Source organism: Octopus sinensis, linkage group LG3, assembly GCF_006345805.1.
Source record: "Octopus sinensis linkage group LG3, ASM634580v1, whole genome shotgun sequence".
NCBI classification, from domain to species: domain Eukaryota; kingdom Metazoa; phylum Mollusca; class Cephalopoda; order Octopoda; family Octopodidae; genus Octopus; species Octopus sinensis.
Genome location: NC_042999.1, coordinates 126,798,779 through 126,803,605, shown reverse-complemented (window position 1 = coordinate 126,803,605; position 4,827 = coordinate 126,798,779). Strand labels below are relative to the sequence as shown.

At 35.7% G+C, this 4,827-nt stretch overlaps 1 long non-coding RNA gene across 1 annotated transcript in view; it reads right to left on the bottom strand.

Annotated features, from left to right (window-relative positions):
* The window catches only part of LOC118762560, a 17,091-nt gene extending 12,578 nt beyond the window's left edge, over positions 1-4,513 (bottom strand). The window contains exon 1 of the long non-coding RNA XR_004998313.1: positions 4,503-4,513. This is a non-coding gene — a long non-coding RNA (uncharacterized LOC118762560). The remainder of the gene's footprint in view (positions 1-4,502) is intronic.
* Between the last annotated feature and the right edge of the window lie 314 nt (positions 4,514-4,827).

Below are 4,827 nucleotides of genomic sequence, written 5' to 3'. Positions count from 1 at the left end.
TAGTGTATAGGATCTGTTCTTTTCATCTTAAGGTACAGCTTGACATTTCTGCATGTTTTAACATGTAACACATTTTCAGGTTGGCATTCATTTCATTAATATATATGTAGCAAACAACAAGAGACCAAGAATAGATCCCAGCAGAATTCCAGATGCCATGGCACAGAGTGCAGAATGTTGTCCCAGCACTGTGACAACTTCTTTCCAACCAAGAATGAAGGACTTGGTCAGATACAAAGACTAGCTCTTGCAGAGAGTCATTTGCATAGCACAGAATTAAAGGTTTTGGTGAAATTGAGATAGTTAGCATCCACCCTTGAGCTACCATATGTGATTCAAGTAGGTCATCAAGAAATTCAATGAATTCGCCACAGCAGTTGGAATTAGCGATAAATTCAAATTGTGAGGGTCCAATGAGGTTGTTAGAATTCCAGAAGTTCTAGAGTGTCTTTCTTACACAGGACTCCATTGATTAGGAGATACATCTAATGAGACTGACTGGTCGATAAATAATGGATGATATTTAATAGATGATGTATTGTTGCCCACTTTGAAAAAGGAAATATTGCTGGTAATTTTACCATTTTGGAGCAGTACAGTTATCAAAGCAGAACTGAAAAAGGGATGAATTATATTGCTTTCTTTTTACCATCCCTGTTTCTTAGGCAGGTGAGGAAAGGCAACTCATCTCATCAAAGGACTACTAGTTCAGACTAGTAAATACTTTTGATGTGCCCATGCATTTACTGTGTTTCAATAAAGTATAGTTGTCTTTTCTTAAACACTGTCCATTAATTGGGTTTATTTCATGTTGCTTCACTCTGTTCTGCTGAAAATGAGTACCAGCAAAAGCAGAAGTTAAACCTATGACAAACTAGCATCCCAGAAGTATCATAGAAACTGGGGTTAGCTCCAAACTAATGAAACTATAAGCTCATGACAGACCTAAGATTTATTATGATTTCATATTATATTTCCCTCATTCAGCATGTAACTGAAATTAAATCTCTACACCCTTTGTATCATAAATACCATAATAGATTATGGTATTTATGATGATCCAGAAGGTTATTCATAAAAAGGGCTTTTAAATTCTCAGTGATCAATAGATTAAAACAAATCATATTTCTCCTCTTCTTTCATAATATGGGTTGCTGCTTAGATGAGAAATCAGTAATAATTTATATACTGCACCAAATAAATTGCTTTCACTGAGGTCAGAATTTTAGATATATGATATTAATCAAATGAAATATGCATGGTAATATACAAGTTCATAAACATAAAAAGTTATCATGACTAAGTAGATGAGCACCTGAATGAAATATCAAAACAGAAAACCTTTGTCACTAACAAGTAATACAGAATGGTGACTATTAGATTTCTCTCTGAATGAGAGGCAATGAACCAGTAAAGAGTGAAGAGTTTCCTTTCATTCTTTTGTATTTTAACCAGCAAGTGACAAAGATGAAAGTAGTAGGTCAGTTATGACTAATAAACTGGATGAGGCACCTATCCTAAGATTACTCCAGTTGCACCTGAAGAATCTGTCAGGGATAAGAAGAAAGGTACCTACTCCAAACGATCAGAAAAGTTTGAAAAGATTCCCCCTGTGATCAAACTACCACACAATACCAACATACCACAGTACCAAGTGGTTGAAAACAGAATGCCCAGGTAAACATATGTGTTGTTCCCAATCATCTAAAGGCCTTCCCATAATAAAGGGAAAAGAAGAAAGGTCTAACTTTAATAGCATCACAAGCAACAATAGAAACAACATCTTACCAGTGCCTTCTCCAACCAGTAAAACAAGAAGACTTACCTTCCTGCCATCCCTACCCAGACCTGTACAATTCTAAGACTTCACTGTTCATTAATGTCAAGATGAAAGACTTGCAGCAAGAGAACTTTGTTAGAGTGAAGTGAAAACAAATTGAAACAGTCCTTAGCTCAGACATTATAGACTTTCATATAATGCATGTACTTTCATTTTCATTTTCATTTTTTAACACTCATACACATGAACTCCTACACATTTTCTGACTTCAAAGCAAGTAAAAGAAACAGTAAGGATAAAAGTAATACTTTTTTTTTTTACAAACGTACCCAAAGATTCTCAGGTTAAATGTGAATGTAAGCAATGACAAACAATGAACTTGGATCAACACAGACAAGTAATAAACAAGTATTAACCCATTTCAATAGTAAATATATTTTATAAGGACACTAGTTTACATGCTTTACTAACTAAAGAAAAATTAAAAAGAGTATGGAGTGACATATAATAAGTGGGTTAGCAAAAATCTTTAGAAAGCAGGGTGGGTGGCAGAATTGTTAGAGCACTGAAAAAAGGCATTGCAGCATTTATCCTGGCACTTTACATTCTGATTTCAAATCATGTTGTGGTCACCTTTGTTTTTCATCCTTTTAGTATCAATAACATAAAGTACTGGAGTATACAGTATAAACTGTGCCTTCCCTAACCAGCTTCAAAATATATATATATTCTTTTATTCTTTTACTTGTTTCAGTCATTTGACAGCAGCCATGCCGGAGCACCACCTTAATGGACTTTTAGTCGCAGAAACTGATACCAGGACTTATTCTTTGAAAGCCTAGTATTTATTCTATTGGTCTCTTTTGCTGAACCACTAAGTTATAGGAACGTAAACATGCCAGCATCGGTTTTCAAGTGGAGGCAGGATGTTCATGTAGGGATTGCAACAGATGCCTAGTGAGGGGCCACTGTGAAACCAAGGGAGTTGTCTATGAAGCCAAGGTGCTGGCCAACCTTATCAGCAGCTCCCCTAACAGTGACCACAGTAGCAAGGACGTCAGTACCAATAGTAGCAGCAGCAGAAACGTGAACAGAATCAACAGCACCATTGTGCAAGGTATTGAGAAGTTAAAGCATCATAGAAGTGTTAGGAACATTCTTGTTGCTGTAGAGGAGATATACTGCATTGCATAAGAGGGCGTAAGAGTAATTAAGGTGAAGCTGGTAAAAGTGATGATGATGGTGGTGATGAGGTGCCATGGTTTGTGTTCAAACTGCTGCCAGCAAAGTTGTTCATTAGTTCCATGCTTTCAGATTCCTTTGTAGTAAAAAATCCCTTGCATGAAAAACCGGTGAAGGTTGGGTGACAGGAAGTGCGTATGACTATGAAAATCCTGCCTCATATCTACTCTAGTCTGTCATAATAGCATGGATAAAAAAATATTAAACAAATCATATGTGCTTGAGTGTGTGTGTTTGGGTATTTGTGCATGTTTGTATATGTGTGTGTGTGGTTTTATGTTAATGAGTGTAGAGTATGTCTTATGTGAGTTTTAGCTGCTAGATTCCACAGACTGTGAGGTCATGCATCAGCTCTCTGTTGAAATTAATTTGTCAATCAATGAACAATATTTCTCTCCCTCTCTCGCCTTTTTCCCCCTTCTTCTCTCTCTTTCTGTTCATCACATTTTGTTTCATACCTGAGGTGAGTTATTTCATTACTTCAGTAAAGTTGTCACTTCGAGAGGCAGTAATAGAAGAGGTTTTTGGCTATATATATTTTTATAATTTTTTTTTACTTGTTTCAGTCATTTGACTGGAGCCATGCTGGAGCAACTGCTTTGAAGCATTTTAGCTAAAGGAATTGACCTCAGAACTTATTATTTAAATTCTGGTACTTATGATATCCTAGTACCTATTGGCCTCTGAACCACTAAGTTATGGGGATGTAAACACACCAACACCAGTTGCCAAGTGATGGTTGGGAAGAAACACAGATACAAAGACACACACACACATTGATATATATATATATATATATATTATATATATATATATAATATATATATATATATATACATACATAAATATATGTGTGTGTATGTATGCATGTATGTATGTATGTATGTATGTATGTACATACATGGTCGGATCAATAAGTATCTGGACTGTTGCCATAGTAACGAAGCTAAAGCATACTGAGTGAAGCTGCTTAGCACAGATTGATCTTGAACTTTGCTGTGCATGTGCACTAAGTTTCATCGTTTTTCTTCACAATCCTGGAATCAAATGTATGTGATGGATCAATCAGTTAGCAAATTTGCTTTCCCTTGTCTATTATTGTAATATTTGGCTTGCGATGTTCTATCTTCTTGGATTTTTCCAACTCAGGTTCTCATTCTACCCAACGATTTTACCATGTACTTTCAGCTTCAAAACCCCATTTTTGACGAAGCTTTTAGTGCAAAACTTTCCCAACTTGATCATTCTTCCATTTCCTATATTCTCAACTTGGGGCATTATGCAACATGTGCCATTATTTCATCCCAAATTCCACATACTTTTTTACATTATGCTACCACCTTCTTCCTTTGCATATATTTTCTTAAGGTTACGCTGGGCAAAATGCTTCGCAGCAGTCTGTCCATCTTTACATTCTGAGTTCAAATTCTACTGGGGTTGACTTGGCCTTTCATCCTTTTAGAGTCAATAAAATAAGTACTAGTTGAGCACTGGGGTCAATGTAATCAACTTACCCAGTCTCTGAATTCGTTTGAAATCGTTGTTGTTGTTGTTGTTATGAGTGATGGTCTCAACCATTGTTATTTATCAGATAAAGTAGTTTAATGCTTGCATTAAATTTTTTTAACTTACTTATCAGCCCAAAGATTCCCAGGCTTAAATCTATACAACAAAACTAAAAACGCAATGAACCTAAACCAAAACAAGCAAGCATTACGCCCATTACTGTTGCAAGTTCAATTTTTAAAAGACTCTTTTTACACAGAGTAGAATGAAAAAGAAATCTTTGCGTCAAATGATGATTG